Raw genomic sequence first — 24253 nt, 5'->3', positions numbered from 1 at the left:
TCCCACAGGCTCTCCAACATTCATCATTATGCTTTCCTGTCATCTTCGCCAATCTGACAGATGTGTAATGGTATTTTAGAGTTGTCTTAATTTACATTTCTCTGATCAATAGTTATTTGGAACACTCTTTCACATGAGTGAAAAGAGTTTCAATTTCATCATCTGAGAATTGTCAGTTCATATCCTTTGACCATTTACTAATTGGAGAATAGTTTGATTTCTTATAAATTAGAGTTAGTTCTCTGTACATTTTGGAAATGAGGCCTTTATCAGAATTGTAAAAATATTTTCCCAATTTGTTACTTCCCTTCTAGCCTTGTTTGCATTAGTTTTGTTTGTACAAAAGCTTTTTAATTTGACATAATCAATATTTTCTATTTAGTGATCAATAATTATCTCTAGTTCTCCTTTGGTCACAAATTCCATCCTCCTCCACAAGTCTGAGAGGTAAACTATCCTTTGTTCCTCTAATTTATTTATGATCTCATTCTTTATGCATAAATCATGGACCCATTTTGATCTTATTTTAGTATGTGTTGTTAAGTGTGGGTTCATGCCTACTTTCTGCCATACTAATTTCCAGTTTTCCCAACAGTTTTTGCCAAATAATGAATTATAATCCCAAAAGTGGGGATCTTTGGGTTTGTCAAACACTAGATTACTATTTTTATTCACTATCTTGCCCCGTGAACCTAACCTATTCCACTAATCAACTAGTCTATTTCTTAGCCAATACCAAATGATTTTGGTGACTGCTGCTTTATAATATAATTTTAGATCAGGTACATCTAGGCCACTTTCATTTGATTTTTTTTTTTTCATTAATTCCCTTGAAATTCTCATCCTTTTGTTCTTCCATATGAATTTTGTTGTTATTTTTTTCTAGGTCATTAAAATAGGTTCTTGGAGTCTCAGTGGTATAGCACTAAATAAATAGATTAGTTAAGTGAGTATTGTCATCTTTATTTTATTTGCTCAGCCTATCCAAGAGCACTTAATGTCTTTCCATTTATTTAAATCTGACTTTATTTTTGTGGCCATTGTTTTGTAATTTTGCTTATATAATTCCTGACTTTTCTTTGATAGATGGATTCACAAATATTTTATACTCTCGACAGTTGTTTTGAATGGAATTTCTCTTTGTATCCCTTGCTGTAGGATATTGTTGGTAATGTATAAAAATGCTGAGGATTTATGTAGATTTATTTTGTATCCTGCAACTTTGTTAAAATTGTGAATTATTTCTAATAACTTTTTATTATAATCTCTGGAGTTCTCTAAGTATACCATTATATCATCTGCAAAGAGTGATAGTTTGATTTGCTCATTACCTACTCTGATTCCTTTAATCTATTTCTCGACTCTTATTCCCAAGTCTAGCATTCCTAATACAATATTGAATAGTGATGGTATTAGTGGGCAAACTTGTTTCACTCCTGATCTTACTGGGAAAGGTTCCAGTTTATTGCCATTACATATGATGCTTACCGATGGTTTCAAATATATGAGCCTTATTATTTTAAGAAATAGTCCATTTATTCCTATATTCTCAAGCATTTTTAATAGGAATGCATGTTGGATTTTTATCAAATACTTTTTCTGCATCTATTGAGATGATCATATGGTTATTGTGAATTTGATTATTAGTATGGCCAGTTATACTAATAGTTTTCCTAATATTAAACCAGCCCTGCATTCCTGGTATAAATCCTACTTGATCATGGTTCATTATCCTGGGGATGATTTTCTGTAGTCTTTTTGCTAATATCTTATTTAAGATTTTAGCATCAATATTCATTAAGGAGATTGGTCTATTGTTTTCTTTCTCAGTTTTCAACCTACCTGGTTTAGGTATCAGTACCATGTCTGTGTCATAAAAGCAGTTTGGTGGGATTCCTTCATTCCCTATTTTTTTCAAATAGTTTATATAACATTGGAGCTAATTGTTCTTTAAATGTTTGGTAGAATTCACATGTAAATTCATCTGGTCCTGGGGATATTTTCTAAGGGAGTTAATTAATAGCTTGTTCTATTTTTTTTTTTTTTTTTTTGAAATGGGACTATTTAAGCAATTTATTTCCTTCTCTGTTAATCTGGAAAGCTTATATTTTTGGAGGTGTCATACATTTCACTTAAGTTATAAAATTTATATTGTCATAAAGATGGGCAAAACAACTCATTATTTCTCTATTCATCTATCTAACTCATCTATTTCTCTTCATTTTTAAGACTAACAATTTGATTTTCCTCTTTCCTTTTTCTGATCAGATTTCCCAAAGGTTTATCTATTTTATAGTTTTTCATAAAACCAACTCTTAGTCTTAGTTTTATTTATTAATTCAACAGGTTTTTTTTTATTTTCAATATTATTATTAATTTCTCTTTTTAATTTTTGAATTAATTTTGAATTTCAAGTTTAATATTTGGGGGGGCGGAGAAGATACATCCTTTCTTCCCTCATTACCAATTAGTTAAATCAGCCTCAAAAATAACACTGGACTGATAGAAACCACAAGGATTGGAAGCACCACATACCAGCTGAAGAGAATCTGGAGTTTCAACAGAAAGGTCAGTTCGAAGGGGAGGAAGAAAAAAGGCCAGCACAGATGGTTAGCTGCTAGCACACTGTGCCAATCAGGCTGGGGAGAATTCTGGGATCAGAGAAGCCACTGAGATAGAGGAATCTGTTAGCTCTTCTCTGCTTATAAAACAGCAGTTCAGAAGAGAAATCAAGCCACTTTAAAATATAAAGCCAGATGCTAGAACCACCCCAATCCAGAAGTGATCGAACCGATCCTGGCATGGCTGTGCAGCCACTTTCTGCTGTCCAGGATTCACCTCGGGGTAGTTAAGAGCCTGAACAGTGGGGACACAGCCTGAGTCAACATCTAAACCGCATAGTGCCAGACTTGGCCGGAGGCTGTGGAAATCAGTCACAGAAGTCCCAGAGAAGCAGAACCTTTGAAATAGGGACCACGGTTCCCGGGCAGACACTTCCACTTTGAGTGCAAGGGCTTTTCATGTCACCTGCTGATATCCATGCCCCACGGGACACATTGGCTGGGCTTTGTTTTGCCTTTACTGTTCAGTCTTAAACCTAAGGGAAGTCGCTAGGACACATAGCGGGGTTCTTCACTGTGCAACCCTCACAGCACAGTCGTACTAATCACCTCTGAGGCACTTCCAGGGAGGGGGAGGGAACTCTCTCCCTGAGCTATCTCTTAGCTCAGGAGCCACTGCATCCATCCAGTCTGGGAGGAACCTGGTAAACAAACAAACAAACAAACAAACAAACAAACAAACAAACAAACAAACAAATAAATGAATAAATAAATAAATGAATGAATGAATGAATGAATGAATGAATTAATGGATAGATAGATAGATAGATAGATAGATAGATAGATAGATAAAATTCTTACCCCAAGGGCAGACGCCAAAAGATTTTTAACCATGAGTAAAAAGCTGAAGAGAACAATTGATTCCTTCAACACAGAGAAAGAGCGGGTATCCAACCCAAAGGAAGTTAATAGAAGAGAGTCAGCAGATAACAGCCTAAAGGGGAATGATACCTGCCCCCCATCACATAACTCTCTCCTAGAAGAGACTATTAAAAAGTTAAGAGAGTTTAAAGAAAAATGGGGAAAGGAAAGAGAAGCTATGGTAGAGAATAACTTCGGACTTCCCAAAAAGTATGACCAAAAAAAAAAGCCTAGATTCTATTTTACAGGAAATCATCAAAGAGAACTGTCCAGAGATAATAAAAACAGAAGGGAAAATAGGCATTGAAAGAATTCATCGAACACCTTCTGAAAAAGACCCTAAAAAAATAACTTCACGGAATATTGTGGCTAAGCTGCAGAACTACCAAACAAAGGAAAAAATATTGCAAGTAGCTAGAATAGAGCAATTCAAATATCAAGGTGCCACAATAAGGGTCACTCAAGATCTGGATGACTCCACATTAAAAGATCGAAGGGCCTGGAAACTGATATTCCAAAAAGCAAAAGATCAAGGATTGCAACCAAGAATAATCTATCCAGCTAAGTTTAGCATTTTCTTCCATAGAAGAAGATGGTCATTTAATGAAACAGGAATTCCATTTGTTTCTAAGAAGAAAGCCAGACTTAAACAAAAAATTTGATCTACATCCACAAGACTGAAGAGAAACAGAAAAAGGTAAAAAGAACTCTTGAGAACTGTATCTCTGTTGTGGATATATAGAAAGTCCGCATGGATAAGTTGATTTTACTAATATAAAAAAAAGGGGAGTAGTAAAGGGAAGAGGATAGTATCAGAAATAGGGGAAGGAGTGATAAAAAGAGGGAAACTATATCCCAGGAAGAGACATAGAAAAATATACCACATCTGAGGGAATTTAGAGAGGGGGTGAAACATTGTGTGAATCTTCCTCTCATCAGACTAGGCTCAAAGAGTAAATAATTGACATATTTGTTTTTCAGAGAATTCTCTCTCACCTCATTAAAAGGGGGAGAGGAAAAGGAAAAAGGAAAAGGGGAATAAGGGAAGGGGACAAGAAAAGGGAAGGGATTTGGAAAGAGGGGGGAGGGATACTAAAAAGGGAGGGCTGCACATCACAAGTGGGGTCTACAAATCAAATATTGGGGAAGGGGTTGAGAGGGGTCAAGGAAAAAAAAGCATAATCTGGGGATAATATGATGCAAGGAAATACAGAATTAGTAATTTTAACTGTATATGTGAATGGGATGAACACTCCCATCAAACGGAGACGGATAGCAGACTGGATCAAAAGTCAGAACCCTACAATATGTTGCTTACAGGAAACACATTTAAAGTAGGAAGATACATAAGAGTAAAGGTAAAAGGTTGGAACAGAATCTATTATGCTTCAGGTAAAGCCAAAAAAGCAGGGGTAGCCAACCTTATCTCAGATCAAGCAAAAGCAGAAGTTGATCTAATTAAAAGAGATAAGGAAGGAAACTATATCCTTCTAAAAGGTAGCATAAACAATGAAGCCATATCAATACTAAATATATATGGACCAAGTGGTATAGCATCTAACTTTTTAAAGGAAAAGTTAAAAGAGTTGCAAGAAGAAATAGACAGTAAAACTATAATAGTGGGAGATCTCAATCTTGAACTCTCAGATTTAGACAAATCAAAGCACAAAACAAATAACAAAGAAATTTAAAAAGTAAATAGAACATTAGAAAAACTAGGTATGATAGACCTTTGGAGAAAACTGAATGGTGATAGAAAGGAATATACTTTCTTCTCAGCAGTTCATGAAACCTATACAAAAATTGACCATATATTAGGACATAAAGATCTCAAAATTAAATGCAGGAAGGCAGAAATAATAAATGCCTTCTTCTCAGATCAGAAGGCAATAAAAACTACATTCAATAAGAAGTTAGGGATAAATAGACCCAAAAGTAATTGGAAACTGAATAATCTCATCTTAAAGAATAACTGGGTGAAACAGCAAATTATAGAAACAATTAATAATTTCACCCAAGATAATGACAATGATGAGACATCATACCAAAATCTGTGAGATGCAGTTAAAGTGGTAATAAGGGGAAATTTTATATCTTTAGAGGCTAATTTGAACAAAATAAAGAAAGAGAAGATTAACAAATTGGGCCTGCAACTTAAAAAGCTAGAAAAAGACCAAATTAAAAACCCCCAACCAAAAATCAAACTTGAAATACAAAAATTAAAAGGAGAAATCAATAATATTGAAAGTAAAAAAAAACTATTGAATTAATAAATAAAACCAAGAGTTGGTTTTATGAAAAAGCCAATAAAATAGATAAAACTTTGGTAAATCTGATCAGAAAAAGGAAAGAGGAAGATTGATTACAAGAAGAACAAATACATCAAATAAGACATAAAAGAAAAAGAATAATGACAATTATGATTAAAATATCAGAAAAGGATAAAGAAAACATCACCTATCTGGGGGAGCACCAAATGGAAAGTGGCTGGGGATCCCAATTCTGCAGCCTTCAAATCCGGTTGGGAAAAGTTTGTCCCAGGTAAACTGTCATCTCTGTGAGGGAAGCTCCTAATAGAGAATGCTGTCTGAATAGAGAAGGGACCCCACTACTCTGAAGATCCTTGGAGAATATCTTCAACCCTGCCTCAAATGAGGGACACTGCCCCAAATCTTTTTCAAATTGAATTTAAGTTTTAACTGTTTGAGGGGGGAAAATGACGTGGGTTAAGACTCCTTGCTAATTCCTAGCCACCATGAATGCCAATGGGAGATATCCAGCCTTTCCCAGCACTCCCTGGATCTGAGCTAACTTAGGCTGTCACAGCCCCCACTCTAATGATTGGCTCAGGTTTCCCACCCCCCACCCCCAGCACTAACAGTTCCTTATCTAAAAACCCATTCAATTCTATTCAAATTCTAACCCAGGCCAAAACCAGCCAGGAGCCAAAGTGGGACTCCACCTACTGGCTCTTTTCAAGATTATCAAAAGTCCCACATTGTAGAAAGAGGGAAACTGGAATCCACTCTTTTCAGGAGTCCCAAACATTGCACACTCCAGTTATGACAAGGGTTCCTGTCTGCCCGATGCCAGCCCTGGCATCTTTCTACCTATAACCTTAATTCCACTCCCCAAAATATACCTCTTTTATTAATCTAGATATTCTGGTCTGTAAATTCGTTTCCAGAGGACTCTTCCAATGGCACTAGACCTCATTTAACACTTTATCCTAGCACCGAATACAAAGGGGTTGCAGGAGAACTCTATTTGCCTCCGTACCCCAAAACTGCCAGTAGACCCCAATCCTCATTTCATCTAGGTGCCCCTTACCTAAGTCTCATCAGTTTGATCATGAGATTCTGCTCTCTCCAGCAATCTGAATAAATTCCCATGCAGACAACTCTAGTTGGTTTTCTCCTTCACAGATGGGATCTAAAATAGGGAATAAAGGAGAAAAGCCTCAATCCCAAATTCAAAATTCGTTATAAATATAATAGTAAAATAGTTTCTTTCATGAGAAAGGAAATAAAGGGCCAAAATATTAAGGATTTTAAAGCTCAGACAGAATTTGATATTTGGTCCTGAAGATAATAAGGACTCATGAGAATTGAGTAAATAGGGTATTGACGTGGTCTTTCTTGTGTTTTAGGAAGATCATTTTGATAGCTGAGTGAGAGATGTACTGAGGTGAGGTGAAACTTGAGGCAAGTTCAGCCATAGGCTCTTGTAATAGTCTAAGCAAAGAGATGATGAGTCCCTTGCATCAAGCCAGTCTTGAAGGATAGTAGAGGATTTTCTTGGAAATATTGCCAAAGTCAAAATGGATAGGAATTTAGGAATAGATTGGATATGGATAAGGACAAATTTAAAGAGTGAAGAGTTGAAGCAACCACTGATGGAATAGTATTATTCTTCTTAGTAATAGGGAAATTTGAATCAGACAAAGTTTGGGGAGAAAAAAATATTAACTTTTGTTTTGGTCATAATCTCCTTTTAGCTTTTATTTTTAAATATATGCATAGTTTTCAACATTCTCCCTTGTAAAACTTTGTATTCCAAATTTTTTCCCTTCCCTTCCCTCAACCTTTTAGACAGCAAGCCATCTAATATATATACATATATTAAACATGTGTAATTTTTCTATAGCTATATACACTATTAGGTCAGGATCACTTTTGTCACAATAGGCAGTTGGATCTCTTACTTGTTAAATCCTGAGACTACTAGGAATTAACTCATCCACTCTGCTAGCTGTGAAATGATATCTGAAATCTTTTTCCATTTATATTTCTCTAATCAAAAATGATTTAGGGAAGATCTTAATCTATTCTGATTTTGTGTTTTCTCCAAATTGCAATGGTTTCCTGGGAGCAGACGTCTCGGGGAGCTTCTGGAGCTTTTAGTTTCAATTCAATAATCTGAAAATGCAGCCAGGAATTCACGTCCAGATCTTCTCCTTGACCCAATCCAGACTGACTTACCCACTCAATGTTGGCTCCTTAGATCCTCCCAGAGAATCCATGGGCTTGTGGGAACTCCTTACAGAACCAATGAGCAAACTCCTTTAGAGGTGTCAACTACTTGACAGGTGTCAACTCCTTGACAGGTATTAACTCCTTTACAGGTGTAAACTCTTTACAGGTGCGAAGTTTGAGTTCAATGAGGTAGAGAATTGTTAAGTACCAGACACCGGACTTAGCACCTAGGAATAATCCTAACTATGGAGCTGTGGAGACACAGGTACTTTGTAATCTCAAGAGTTATAGAAGTATGATCTAACACTCATGTAAAAATTTTCATATGTACCTTGTTATATTTCCTGTTTTACAAACCTTTATTTTTCTTTTCCATTCTGGAGCTTTTACTTCTTGGTCTTCTTTAGACAGATTCTTTTTGTTGCCCAAACTCTATCCCCAGTGGTTTTATCTAGCCCTTTCTACCCTTCCCTCAGGAATCACAGTTGGTATTCTTTTTGTTCTGATTCATTAACTACCTAGGGAACCCACCTTTGCCATTTAGTCATGGCACAAAGTCGGGTCTCATGACTTTAAAATGTTTTAACCCTTTCATTTTTGGTTCTCTTTAGTTCATCTAGGCCTTGTGGTTCTCTGCTCCTATCCCATTTGCAAATGCCACCTCAGTTTATATTCAATTCAATTATCTTTTACTGAATACCTACAAATTATAAGGTACTCTGCTTATTCCCCAGTAATGGACCCAAGTCATTTCTCTGACACTTATTAAGAGTATGACCTTATCCGAGGGACTTTTCTTTTTCCTCTCCTATGAAACAAAAGAGTTGGACTAGATTCTCACAAGGATTCTCACCCTTTTGATATCATAAACTTCTGTGAAAAATCTGGGGAAGTCTATGAACCCGGTCTTTCAGTCATGTTTTCAAATGCATAAAAGCAAAGAAATAGGCTTACAAAGGAGATCAAATGTCTTGAATTATAATAATCAAAATGTCTTTTACAAACAAATTTATGCACCCCAGGTTAAGAACTCCTGGACTAAATGATCTCTGAGGTTCATTCTAGCTCTCAAGTATTGGCATTTTGTAAGGGTATGTCCAGCTAAGACTATTTCTAGGTAAAGACACTCTTTGTCTCAGTTATATTTCCCACAGGGCTTTGAGACCAGCAGCTTCTACCATTCTAAAGGTAAGCTCCTTAAGGACAGGAACAGAACAGGAATTATGGCATCAAGGAACTTATTGCCTAATAAAGGTGATGGCACCTTTATTACTCAATTTATTACTTTATTTACTTAATTATTTATTTAACTTTATTATTACTTTATTTACTTAAGGACAAATTTCTTTATTAAAGGTGGAGCTGAAGGATTTATCTTCATCCCCAATTTTTCTTCTATCCTTAATATGCTTTCTGAATTTTTGACTCTACCAACCCTCTCCAGCTACATTGACATTACAATGGCCACCTATCATGTTTTTCTACCACTGCCTACTTTCTCATATTTATCCTTCATATCATGTTAGTAGATTCATATTTATGTCAGTCTTCTGCTCCAAAAATCTTCCACCACTTGGCATTTCATCCCAAGTAAAATTCCATTCTAGACACATCCTTAACTTTTCTCCTTCCTTGCCATTGCCCCAGCTACAAGACTATCAACTTCATGAAGACCAAATCATTTTTTACAAAGTGTTATCTAAAATGTCGATATCTCTCGATATCTAGCATAGTGCTCTACATACATTAGATGCTTAATGTATGCTTGCTGGGTAAAATGAATAAACAAATTAACGTTTCCAGATCTAGTATTGGCTCACATGAACATTGCTTCCACAGAACTACCGCAGCCCACCAGGCCCTGGGCCACTTGTTCAGGCTAGTAGAGCTAAGGCAAGACTGGGGCCTCATGGGGCTGGAAAAGTCATCAGTGATCAAGGATGATCCAAATCTGGCAATTAAGAAAAGACTCCTGATTGGAAGCACATCCATCTGAGCAGGCAAGGAAGAGCTCAAGTACTTAGTATTGCAATTAAACACTCGGGAGAAATTCTATGTCTATTACAAGTTTTTCATGAACTCAAGGAGGTCTTGGTTATATTTTGCAGAGGGCACCAGAAGGGAGAGTCATTTCAAGCTAAGGGAAATAGGCTTCCCTTATGCCTCTATTGACACCTTTAATTCCCCAACTGGCTGAGTCTTTTACTCCTTCCTATTGCACACAGGAGAAAGTTCTTGCAGAAAAAAGGGGGTACACCCTTTCTCCTTCCAGTTGGTTTTAAACGCCCTCAGACTACCTCTTAGTTCCAGAGGCAAATCAGTGGAAACTGATCTCTGGTGTGCACCAGGCCGCGCATCAGGGGAGAAATGCCCTCCAATCCTTGGTTGAATGCGTTTTCACTGGCCATAAACTGGGGAAAACAATCAGGCAAGTCTGCCAGACCTGCCCAATTTTTGCCCAGGTGAATCCTGAGGGAGCTGTTAAGCCTCCACCTCTCCTGAAGCCAGTTCAGAGAAGAAGCACTTAATCTGATAAGTCTGTGGTTTGGCCATAATATTCTGAGGAGCTTTTTTTAGGGTCTTTTACAGAAAGCATGCGATGAATTCTTTCAATGCCTATTTTACCTTTTAGTTCAATTACATCTGGGCCGTTCTCTTTTATGATTTAATGTAAAATAGAATCTAGACTCTTTTTTTGCATCATAATTTTATAGAAGTCCAATAATCCTCAAATTGTCTCTCCTAGATCTATTTTATAGGTCTGTTGTTTTGACACGTACATAATTGACATTTTTCTCCGGATTTTCATGTTTTTTGGTTTTACTTGACTCATTCTTGGTGTCTCAATGAATCATTCATTTCTATTTCTTAAGTCACAATTTTTAATGAGTTATTTTCTTCATTCTCTTTAAAATTCTTTTTGTATATATCCAATTGAGTTTTTAAATGAGTTATTTTGCTCTATGGAATTTTTTTTCCATTTCACTATTTTTTTTTTTTTTTTTTTAGTGAGTTATATTCTTTTTCCACTTCACAGATCCTACTTTCTTGGGAATTCTTTATCTTTTCCAATTCACAGATCCTACTTTCTTGTGATTTTTTTAACCTCTTTGAATTCACAAATTCTGTTTCCCTGCACTTCCTGTGAATTCTTTATCTTTTCCAATTCAAATTTCACAAAGTTTTTACTCTCTAGCATAGCTTCTCTTTCCTTTGCTCATTTTTCCTCTGTCTTTTGAGTTTTTTAATAGTCTTTTCTAAAAGAGAGTTATGTGATGGGGGCCAGGGAACATTCCCCTTTGGGTATTATCTGGAGACTGTGTGCTGTTAGTGTCCTGGGGTTGGAAACCTGTTCTTTTTCTGTAAAGAAGCTGTCAATCATTCTCTTCATTTTTTTTTTTTTACTCATTTTTAGAAATCTAAGGGGTCTGTCTTCAGGGTAAGGATGTTACAAGGTTCCTCTGCAGAACAGAGATAGTATGGACGGCAGCTAATTAATAGGCTGCAAAGGTACAAGGGTGTTTTGGGAGAGAATTCTCCTATCCACCAGGAGTGATTCAGAGCTGGTTAGCATGACTGAGCTGCAGGAGTGTGCAGAGGATAACCTCACATCATCCTCAGGAAGTTTTCAATAAACAACTTTTCTGCCTTCAACTGAGTGATCTCTGAACCCGGTCTTTCAGTCATGTTTTCAAATGCATAAAAGCAAAGAAAGCTTGCTGTCTAAAAGGTTGAGGGAAGGGAATGAAAAAAACTTGGAATACAAAGTTTTACAAGGGAGAATGTTGAAAACTATGCATATATTTTGAAAATAAAAGCTAAAAGAAGATCATGACCAAAACTAAACTTCATATTTTTTCTCCCCAAACTTTGTCTGATTCAAATTTCCCTATTACTAAGAAGAGTAATATGATTCCATCAGTGGTAGCTTCAACTCTTCACTCTTTAAATTTGTCCCTATCCATATCCAATCTATTCCTAAGTTCCTATCCATTTCTACATTGGCAACATTTCCAAGGAAATCCTCTACTATCCTTCAAGATTGATACCACCTTGATGCATGAGTCCATCATCTCTTTGCTTAGACGTTACAATAGCCTCTGGATGAAGTTTCACCTGACCTCAGTACATCCCCCACTCAGCTATCGAAATAATCTTTTCTAAAACACAAGAATGACCACCCTATTCACTCAATTCTCATGAGTCCTTATTATCTTCAGGACCAAATATCAAAATCTGTCTGAGCTCTAAAATCCTTAATATTTTGGCCCTTTATTTCCTTTCTCATGAAAGAAACTATTTTACTATTATATTTATAACCAATTTTGATTTTGGGATTGAGGCTTTTCTCCTTTATTCCCTATTTTAGATCCCAATCTGTGAAGGAGAAAACCAACTAGAGTTGTCTGCATGGAACTTTATTCAGATTGCTGGAGAGAGCAGAATCTCATGATCAAACTGATGAGAGTTAGGCAAGGGGCACCTAGATGAAATGAATGAGGATTGAGGTCTACTGGCAGTTTTGGGGTATGGAGGCAAATAGAGCTCTCCTGCAATCCCTTTGTATTGGGCAAAAAGAAACAGAATTAAATGATCTAGAAGCAGCACAAGAGTTCTATGTGAAGGAATTTACATACCCCATAACATAGATCGATAAAAGAGGTTTATTTTGGGGGTTGGAAGTCAGGGTAAAGGTAGAAAGACACTAGGGCCAGGGCCGGCTCCGGGCAGACAGGAACCCTTGAGCTAGAGAATTGTTAAGTATCAGACAACCAACTTAGCACCTAGGAATAATCCTAACAATGGAGCTGTGGAGGCACAGGTATTTTGTAATCTCAAGAGTTATAGAAGTATGATCTAACACTCATTTAAAGATTTTCATATGTACCTCATTATATTTCCCATTTTACAAACCCAAGTCATTATCTTACTACCTCATTTTACACATAAGGAAACTAAGGCACAGAGAGGCTAAATCACAGAGTCACACAGTAGCTCAGGGTAAGGGGCAGAGAAGGGAACAAATATTTGGTGAGCATCTACTCTTGGGCAGACACTATGCTAAGTGCTTCACAACTATTTTTTCCTTTGATTTGAGGCAAAATTTGAATTCAGGCCCTCCTGTATATAGTAAGTATCTAGGATTAAGGAAGGGAACAATATTGGTTAAGCACCTACTATGACCCAGGCACTGTATAAAGTGTTTTACAATGTTGTCTCATGTGATCTGAGGCAAATCGGAATCCAGTCCTCCCTGTCTCCAGTACAGTGATCTGCTATACCATATACTCAGTCCTCTCTGGTAGATGTAGTTTCTTAGCTCAATACTCATTACTCATTCTTTATTAAAGGCTGAGCTCAAGGATTTATCCTTCATCCCCAATTTTTCTTCTATCCTTAATATCCTTAATATGCTTTCTGAATTTTTGATTCTACCAACCCTCTCCAGCTACATTGACATTACAATGGCCACCTAACAGGCTTTTCTACCACTGCCCACTTTCTCGAATTTATCCTTCATATCATGTTAGTAGATTCATAGTTATGTCAGTCTTCTGCTCCAAAAATCTTCCACCACTTGGCATTTCATCCCAAGTAAAATTTCACTTCTAGACACATCCTTAACTTTTCCCATTCCTTGCCTTTGCCCCAGCTACAAGATTATAAACTTCATGAAGACCAAATCATTATTTACAAAGTGTTATCTAAAATGTCTATATCTCTCCATATCTAGCATAGTGCTCTACATACATTAGATGCTTAATGTGTGCTTGCTGGGTAAAACGAATGAACAAATTAACATTTCCAGATCTAGTATTGGCTCACATGAACATTGCTTCCACAGAACTACAGCAGCCCACCAGGCCCTGGGCCACTTGTTCAGGCTAGTAGAGCTAAGGCAAGACTGGGGCCTCATGGGCCTGGAAAAGTGATCAATGCTCAAGGATGATCCAAATCTGGCAATTAAAAAAAAAACTCCTGATTGGAAGCACATCCAACTGAGCAGGCAAGGAAGAGCTCAAGTACTTAGTATTCAGTTTTTTCTTTGCCTCTGTCAGCCAGCAGTCCTGTTTTTAGTAGTCTTGCTGGAGTCCACACCTTTTCAAAAATAAATAACAAATACCAAGTGTAACATGGTAAGGAATGTGACCCCCAAGTGTGGTTTTACATGATATCATGATTTATACATAGCCATTGAATTCTCTATCATATTGCTGTCCATCCCCCAAAAGCTTCCCAGCTGATGGAAGAGTGAGTTATAATCCTTTAGAGAGTCAGATGCTTGAGACTTATCATAATTCAAACCCAAACACAATTTTTGAACTTCATTCTAGCCTAGTCCCCAGTAACATCCTCCAGTGTAAATAAGGAATGTTTTCTTTTGGGGGTGTGTGGTCTCTTCCAATGTGATTCACTTTGGGGGACCTCTTTCTAAGCTCCTCATGCTTTCTTTCGTAAACTTTCCAATGTTTCTTTGGGAATCTTCAAGGTATCTTCTCAAGCAATACAATTCAGAAAATCCCTTCGGGTTCATTCCTAGTAGTCTCATGATAACAAGTAGGAGACCCAACTGCCTATTTTGATAAAAGTGATCCTTACCTAATATGGAAATAGGTATAGAACAATTGCACATGTTTAATATGTATATATATTAGATTGCTTGCTGTCTAAAAGGCTGAGGGAAGGGAAGGGAAAAAACTTGGACTACAAAGTTTTGCAAGGGAGAATGTTGAAAACTATGCATATATTTAAAATAAAAGCTAAAAGAAGATCATGACCAAAACTAAACTTAATATTTTTTGTTCCCAAACTTTGTCTGATTCAAATTTCCCTATTACTAAGAAGAGTAATACTATTCCATCAGTGGTAGCTCCAACTCTTCACTCTTTAAATTTGTCCCTATCCATATCCAATCTATTCCTAAGTTCCTATCCATTTCGACTTTGGCAACATTTCCAAGGAAATCCTCTACTATACTTCAAGACTGATACCACCTTGATGCAAGGGACCCATCCTCTCTTTACTTAGACTATTACAAGAGCCTCTGGCTGAAGTTTCACCTCACCTCAGTACATTCCCCATTCAGCTATCAAAATGATCTTTCCAAAACACAAGACTGACCACGTCAATACCCTATTCACTCAATTCTCATGAGTCCTTATTATCTTCAGGACCAAATATCAAATTCTGTCTGAGCTCTAAAATCCTTAATATTTTGGCCCTTTATTTCCTTTCTCGTGAAAGAAACTTTTACTATTATATTTATAACCAATTTTGAATTTGGGATTGAGGCTTTTCTCCTTTATTCCCTATTTTAGATCCCATCTGTGAAGGAGAAAACTAACTAGATTTGTCTGCATGGAACTTTATTCAGATTGCTGGAGAGAGCAGAATCTCATGATCAAACTGATGAGACTTAGGTAAGGGGTACCTAGATGAAATGAGGATTGGGGTCTACTGGCAGTTTTGGGGTACGGAGGCAAATAGAGCTCCCCTGCAACCCCTTTGGATTCGGTGCTAGGATACAGAGATAAATGAGGTCTCCTGCCATTGGAAGAGTCCTCTGGAAAAGAATTTACAGACCACAATACCTAGATTAACAAAAGAGGGTTTTTGGGGGCGTGTAATTAAGGTTATAGGGAGAAAGATGCCAGGGCTAGCTCCGGGCAGACAGGAACCCTTGTCATAGCTGGAGTGTGCAATGTTTGGGGCTCCTGAAAAGAGTGGACTCCAGTTTCCCTCTTTCTATAATGAGGGGCTTTTGGTAATCTTGAAAAGAGCCAGTAGGTGGAGGGCTCCTGGCTGGTTTTGGCCAGGGTTAGAATTTGAATAGAATTGAATGGATTTGTAGATAAGGAACTGTCTTTTAGAGAGTTTTAGATTTAGATAAGGAACTCATTTGAGGCAGGGTTGAAGATATTCTCTAAGGATCTTCAGAGTATCCCAGCTGAGTGTCTCCTTGCAGCCAGGAACTACTCAAATTTGCACTCAGACTATTCTATTCTGGCAGACTTTCCTCATGTGTCCACCTGCTTTTAAAACTGAACTCCATTTAATTCTCATTTAATTCTGTATCTTTGTGCCCAATTCAAAGATGTTGCAGGACAGCTATATTTGACTCCCTATACCCCAAACCTGGCACTAGACCTCAATTAACCCTAATTTCATTTAGAACCCCAAAAAGTGGAACCCTGAAAACTAAATATAACTTTGCTATTAAACAGAATCTTAACCTTCTCAGGGTTCTGAGAACCAATCTGGGTTCTCTGTTGCCCCGCAGTATTTTTCTGAGAAGGATACCTGTGTTCCTTTTTTCATCTCACCCTATCTCTAAAACATAGTGGACACCCAGACTTAGTCTGGACTGTGAGCAAAATTCTCCCAGGGAGATTACTTGCATTTCTGGTAGAAAGACCACTTTTTTAATCACATCTATTTTTAGGGAAGGCAGGACCAAGGAACCCGGAAGTCTGGACCAGAAAAATGCTTCCAGAGACAAAAGATCCTATCCAAGGCATTTCTAATCCTTTTTCTATTGAACAAAATCTGGCTCTTAACTCTGAGACACACAGGAATGTGAGGAATATAGATGACCCTTACCCAAAATGACTACTCAGAGATCACTCAGTTGAAGGAGGAAAAGTTGTTTACTGAAAACCTCCTGAGGATGATGTGAGGTTCTCCACTGTGCACTCCTGCAGCTCAGTCATGCTACCCAGCTCTGAATCACTCCTGGTGGAGAGGAGAACTCTCTCCCAAAACACTCTCGTACCTTTGCAGCCTATTCAAAAAATTAGCTCCCATCCATATTATCTCTGTTCTGCAGAGGCAGCTGGTAACATACTGACCCTGAAGGCAGACCCCTTAGGTTTTTAAAAATGAGTAAAAAAAAAAAATGAAGAGAATGATTGACAGCTTCTTTATAGAAGAAGAGCAAGTTTCCAACCCCAGGAGACTAATAGCAGACAGTATCCATATAATACACTGAAGGGGAATGTTACCTGGAACCCCATCACATAGTTCTCATAGTTGTTCATAGAACAAAAAGTAATTAAAAAGTAAATAATTTCATCTTAAAGAATGATTGCATGAAACAGCAAATTATAGAAACAATTTCACCCAACATAGTGACAATGACGAGACATCATACTAAAATTTGTGGGATGCAGCAAAAGCGGTAATAAGGGGAAATTTTATATCTTTAGAGGCTTACTTGAATAAAATAGAAAAAGAGAAGATCAATAAATTGGGCTTATAATTTAAAAAGCTAGAAAAAAACCAAATTAAAAATATCCAACCAAATACTAAACTTGAAATTATAAAATTAAAAGGAGAAATTAATAATATTGAAAATAAAAAAAACTGTTAAATTAATAAATAAAACTAAGAATTGGTTTTATGAAAAAAAATTATAAAATAGATAAACCTTTGCTAAATCGGATCAGAAAAAGGAAAGAGGAAAATCAAATTGTTAGTCTTCAAAATGAAAAGAGGGAAGTTTCCACCAATGAAGAGGAAATTAGAGAAATAATGAGTTACTTTGCCCAAATTTATGCCAATAAATTTGATAACGTAAGTGAAATGGATAACTATCTCCATAAATATATGCTTTGCAAATTAACAGAGGAGGAATTAAATTACTTAAATAGTCCCATTTCAGAAAAAGAAATAGAACAAGCTATTAATCAACCCTCTTAGAAAAAAATCCCCAGGACCAGATGGATTTACATGTGAATTCTACCAAACATTTAAAGAACAATTACACCCAGTGTTATATAAACTATTTGAAAAAAATAGTGATTGAAGGAATCCCACTAAACTCCTTTTATGACACAGACATGGTACTGCTACCTAAACAAGGTAGGTTGAAAACTGAGAAAGAAAACTATAGACCAATTTCCTTAACAAATATTGATGCTAAAATCTTAAATAAGATATTAACAAAAAGACTACAGAAAATCATCCCCAGGATGACACACCATGAACAAGTAGGATTTATACCAGGAATGCAGGGCTGCTTTAATATTAGGAAAATCATTAGTATAAGTGACCATATTAATAATCAAATTAACAATAACCATATGATCATCTCATTAGATGCAGAATAAGCATTTGATAAAATCCAACATGCATTCCTACTAAAAACACTTGAGAGTGTAGGAATAAATGGATTATTCCTTAAAATAGTCAGGAGCATATGTTTAAAAACATCAGTAAACATCGTATGTAATGGGGATAAACTAGAACCTTTCCCAGAAAGATCAGGAGTGAAACAAGGTTGCCCACTATCACCATCACTATTTAATATTGTATTAGAGATGCTAGCTTCGGCAATAAGAGTCGAGAAAGAGATTCAAGGAATTAGAGTAGGTAATGAGGAAATCAAACTATCAGTCTTTGCAGATGATATAATGGTACACTTAGAGAACTCCAGAGTTCTGAATAAAAAGCTATTACAAATAATTCAGATCTTTAGCAAAGCTGCAGGATACAAAACAGATCCATATAAATCCTCAGCATTTTTATACATCTCCAACAAAATCCAACAGCAAGAGATACAAAGAGAAATTCCATTCAAAACAACTGTGGAGAGTATAAAATATTTGGGAATCCATCTACCAAAGAACAGTCAGGTATTACATGAGCAAAATTACAAAATGCTTGCCACAAAAATAAAGTCAGATTTAAATAATGGAAAGACATTAAGTGCTCGTGGATAGGCTGAGCAAATATAATACTCCACAAACTAATCTATTTACTTGGTGCTATACCAATCAGACTCCAAAGAAACTATTTTAATGACATAGAAAAAATAACAACAAAATTCATATGGAAGAATAAAAGGTTGAGAAGTTTAAGGGAATTAATGAAAGAAAAGTCAGATTAAGGTGGTCTAGGTGTACCTGATTTAAAGCTATATTATGAAGCAACACTCACCAAAACCATTTGGTACTTCCTAAGAAATAGACTAGTCGATTTGTGGACCAGATTAGGTAAAAAGGACAAAAAAGGGTACCACTATAGCAATCTAGTGTTTGACAAACCCAAAGACACCAATATTTGGAATAAAAACTCATTATTTGAAAAAAACTGTTGGGAAAACTGGAAATTAGTCTGGCAGAAATTAGATATGGATACACACTTAACATCATACACCAAGAGAAGACCAAAATGGGTCCATGATTTAGACATAGAGAATGAGACCATAAATAGATTAGAAAAACCTGTGGAGGATGAAGGAATTTATTACCAGAGGAGAAATAGAGATCATTACTGATCACAAAAAAGATTTTGATTACATCAAACTAAAAAGTTTCTGTACAAACAATACTAATGCAAACAAGATTAGAAGGAAAGTAACAAATTGGGAAGATATTTTTAAAGTTAAAGGTTCTGATCAAGGCCTCATTTCCAAAATGTATAGAGAACTGACCCTAATTTATAAGAAATCAAACCATTCTCCAATTTTTAAATGGTGAAAAGATATGAACAGACAATTCTCAGATGATGAAATTGAAACTATATCCACTCATATAAAACAGTGTTGCAAATCACTTCTGATCAGAGAAATGCAAATTAAGACAACTCTGAGATAGCACTACATACCTGTCAGATTGGCTAAGATGACAGGAACAAATAATGATGGATGTTGGAGGGTCTGTGGGACAACTGGGACACTAATACATTGTTTGTGGAGTTGTGAAAGAATCCAGCCATTCTGGAGAGCAGTTTGGAACTATGTCCAAATAATTATTAAACTGTGCATATCCTTTGATCCAGCAGTGCTACTACTGGGCTTATATCCCAAAGAAATACTAAAGAGGGGAAAGGGACCTGTATGTGCCAAGATGTTTGTGGCAGCTCTTTTCATACTCGCTAGAAACTGGAACTGTATGGATGTCCATCAATTGGAGAATGGTTGGGTAAATTATGGTATATGAAGGTTATGGAATATTATTGCTCTGTAAAAAATGACCAGCATGATGAATACAGAGAGGTTTGGAGAGACTTACATGAACTGATGCTGAGTGAAATGAGCAGAACCAGAAGATCACTATACACTTCAACAACAATACTGTATGAAGAGATATTCTGATGGAAGTGGATATCTTGAACATAAAGAAGATCCAACTCACTTCCAGTTGATAAATGATGGACAGAAACAACTACACCCAGCAAGAGAACACTGGGAATTGAATGTAAACTGTTAGCACTACTGTCTTTTTAACCAGGTTACTTATACCTTCGGAATCCAATTCTTAAGGTGGACAAAAAAAATTGGATTTACACACATATATTGTATCTAGGTTATACTGTAACACATGTAATATATATGAAATTGCCTATAATCTAGGGGAGGATGAGTAGAGGGAGAGAGGGGAAAATTTGGAAAAATGAATACAAGTGATAATGTTATAAAAAAAATTATTCATGAATATGTAGTGTCAAAAAAATTTCTATTGCATATTACGCTTACTGACAGTAGTAAATATATGCTCCTGATTATTTTAAGGAATAGTCCATTTATTCCTATACTCTCAAGCGTTTTTAGTAGGAATGCATGTTGGATTTTATCAAATGCTTTTTCTGCATCTATTGAAATGATCATATGGTTTTTAACTAATTTGATTATTAATATAGTCAATTATACTAATGATTTTCCTAATATTAAAGGAGCCCTGCATTCCTGATATAAATCCTACTTGTTCATGTTGTGTCATCCTGGGGATGATTTTCTGAAGTCTTTTTGTTAATATCTTATTTAATATTTTAGCATCAATATTCATTAAGGAAATTACTCTACAATTTTCTTTCTCAGTTTTCTATCTACATGGTTTAGGTATCAGTACCATGTCTGTGTCATAAAAGGAGTTTGGTAGGACTCCTTCATCCCCTATTTTTTCAAATAGTTTATATAACACTGGGGCTAATTGTTCTTTAAATGTTTGGTAGAATTCACATGTAAATCCATGTGGGCCTGGGGATTTTTTCCTGGGGAGTTGATTAATAGCTTGTTCTATTTCATTTTCTGAAATGGGACTATTTAAGCAATTTATCTCCTCCTCTATTAATCTAGGAAGCCTATATTTTTGGAGAAAGTCATCCATTTCACTTAAGTTATCAAATTCATTGGCATAAAGTTGGGCAAAGTAACTCCTTATTATTTCTCTAATTTGCTCTTCATTGGTGGAAAGATCCCTCTTTTCATTTGTAATACTAAGAATTTGATTTTCCTCTTTCCTTTTTCTGATCAGATTTACCAAAGGCTTATCTATTTTATTGGCTTTTTCATAAAACCAACTCTTGATTTTATTTATTAATTCAATAGTTTTTTTTACTTTCAATATTATTGATTTCTCCTTTTAATTTTTGTATTTCAAGTTTGATTTTTGGTTGGGGGTTTTTAATTTGGTCTTTTTCTAGCTTTTTAAGTTGCAGGCACAATTTGTTAATCTTCTCTTTCTCTATTTTGTTCAAATAGGCCTCTAAAAACTTCCCCTTATTACCACTTTAGCTGCATCCCACAGATTTTGGTATGATGTCTCATCATTGTCATTATCTTGGATGAAATTTTTAATTGTTTCTACAATTTGCTGTTTCACCCAGTTATTCTTTAAGATGAGATTATTCAGTTTCCGATTACTTTTTGGTCTATTTACCCCTAACTTCTTACTTTTGTAATGTAGCTTTTATTGCATTGTGATATGAGAAGAAGGCATTTATTATTTCTGCCTTTCTACATTTAATCTTGAGACCTTTATGTCCTAATATATGGTCAATTTTTGTATAGGATCCATGAACTACTGAGAAGAAAGTATATTCCTTTCTATTGCCATTCAGTTTTCTCCAAAGGTCTATCATACCTAGTTGTTCTAATGTTCTATTTACTTTTTTAATTTCTTTCTTATTTGTTTTGTGGTTTGATTTGTCTAAATCTGAGAGTGCGAGGCTGAGATCTCCCACTATTATAGTTTTACTGTCTATTTCTTCTTGCAATTCTCTTAACTTTTCCTAGAGAAAGTTAGTAAGGATAATATGCAATAGAAATAAACTGGAACCTTTCCCAGTAAGATCAGGAGTGAAACAAGTTTGCCCACTATCACCATTACTATTCAATATAGTACTAGAAATGCTAGCTTTGGCAATAAGAGTCGAGAAAGAGATTCAAGGAATTAGAGTAGGAAATGAGAAAATCAAACTATCACTCTTTGAAGATGACATGATGATATACTTAGAGAACCCCAAAGACTCTGCTAAAAAAGCTATTAAAAATAATTCAGAATTTTAGCAAAGTTGCAGGATACAAAATAAATCCACATAAATCCTCAGCATTTTTATATAACACCAACAAAATGCATCAGCAAGAGATACAAAGAGAAATTCCATTCCAAACAAATGTTGAGAGTATAAAGTATTTGTGAATCCATCTACCAAAGAATAGTCAGGAATTATATGAGAAAAATTACAAAATACTTGCCACAAAAATAAAGTCAGATTTAAATAATTGGAAAGACATTCAGTGCTCTTGGATAGGCCGAGTGAATATAATAAAGATGACAATACTTCCCAAACTAATCTATTTATTTAGTGCTATACCAATCAGACTCCCAAGAAACTATTTTAATGACCTAGAAAAAATAACAAAATTCATATGGGAAGAATAAAAGGTCGAGAACTGCAAGGGAACTAATGGGAAAAAAGTCAGATGAAGGTGGTCTAGGTGTACCTGATCTAAAGCTATATTGTATAGCAGCAGTCACCAAAACCATTTGGTATTGGCTAAGAAATAGGCTGGTCGATCAATGGAACAGATTAGATACAAAGGACAAAAAAGGGTACATCTATAGCAACCTAGTCTTTGACAAACCCAAAGATACCAACATTAGGTATAAAAATTCATTATTTAGAAAAAACTGTTGGTCAAACTGGAAATTAGTATGGTAGATTTTTGATATGGATCCACACTTAACACCAAGATAAGATCAAAATGGGTCCATAATTTAGGCATAAAGAATGAGATCAAAAATAGATTAGAGGAACAGAATATATTCTACCTCTCAGACCTGTGGAGGAGGAAGGAATTTATGACCAGAGGAGAACTAGAGATCATTATTGATCACAAAATAGAAGATTGTGATTACATCAAATTAAAAAGTTTCTGTACAAACAATACTAATGCAAACAAGATTAGAAGGAAAGTAACAAATTGGGAAGATATTTTTAAAGTTAAAGGTTCTGATAAAGGTCTCATTTCCAAAATATATAGAGAACTGACCCTAATTTATAAGAAATCAAACCATTCTCCAATTGAGAAATGGTCAAAGGATATGAACAGACAATTCTCAGATGATGCAATTGAAATTATATCCACTCATATGAAAGAGTGTTCCAAATCACTACTGATCAGAGAAATGCAAATTAAGACAACTCTGAGGTACCACTACACACCTGTCAAAATGGCTAAGATGACAGGAACACATAATGATGAATGTTGGAAGGGATGTGGGAAAACTGGGACACTAATACATTGTTGGTGGAGTTGTGAAAGAATCCAGAAATTCTGGAGAGCAATTTGGAACTATGCCCAAAAAGTTATCAAACTGTGCATACCCTTTGATCCAGCATTGCTGCTATTGGGCTTATATCCCAAAGAAATACTAAAGAGGGGAAAGGTACCCGTATGTGCCAAAATGTTTGTGGCAGCTCTTTTCGTAGTGGCTAGAAACTGGAAGATGAATGGATGTCCATCAATTGGAGAATGGTTGGGTAAATTATGGTATATGAAGGTTATATTATTTCTCTGTAAGAAATGACCAACAGCATGAATACAGAGAGGTTTGGAGAGACTTACATCAACTAATGCTGAGTGAAATGAGCAGAACCAGAAGATCGCTGTACACTTCAATGTTGTATGAAGATGTATTCTGATGGAAGTGGATATCTTGAACATAAAGAAGATCCAACTCACTTCCAGTTGATCAATGATGGACAGAAATTACTACACACAGAGAAGGAACACTGGGAAGTGAATGTAAATTGTTAGCACTACTGTCTATCTACTCAGGTTACCTTTGGAATCTAATACTTAATGTGCAACAAGAAAATGATATTTACACACATATATTGTATCTAGATTATATTGCAACACATGTAAAATGTATGGGATTGCCTGTCATCAAGGGGAGGGAGTAGAGGGAGGGAGGGGATAATTTGAAAAAATGAATACAAGGGATAATGTTATAAAAAAAAAAATTACTTATGCATATATACTGTCAAAAAGATTATAAATAAATA

The 24253-nt window shown here is 35.8% G+C and overlaps 1 long non-coding RNA gene across 1 annotated transcript; it reads right to left on the bottom strand.

Moving 5' to 3' along the window:
- Positions 1-1038: 1038 nt before the first annotated feature.
- Positions 1039-23949, bottom strand: LOC141559561 (uncharacterized). The gene is made up of 3 exons (XR_012487489.1): positions 23811-23949; positions 6813-6914; positions 1039-3262 (listed from the first exon to the last, which is right to left on the bottom strand). It is a non-coding gene; the product is annotated as an uncharacterized LOC141559561 (long non-coding RNA).
- Between the last annotated feature and the right edge of the window lie 304 nt (positions 23950-24253).

This window comes from Sminthopsis crassicaudata, chromosome 3 (assembly GCF_048593235.1).
Source record: "Sminthopsis crassicaudata isolate SCR6 chromosome 3, ASM4859323v1, whole genome shotgun sequence".
Taxonomy (NCBI): Eukaryota; Metazoa; Chordata; class Mammalia; order Dasyuromorphia; family Dasyuridae; genus Sminthopsis; species Sminthopsis crassicaudata.
The sequence above is the reverse complement of the archived record's forward strand: the minus strand, read 5'-3'. Positions and strand labels throughout refer to the sequence as shown.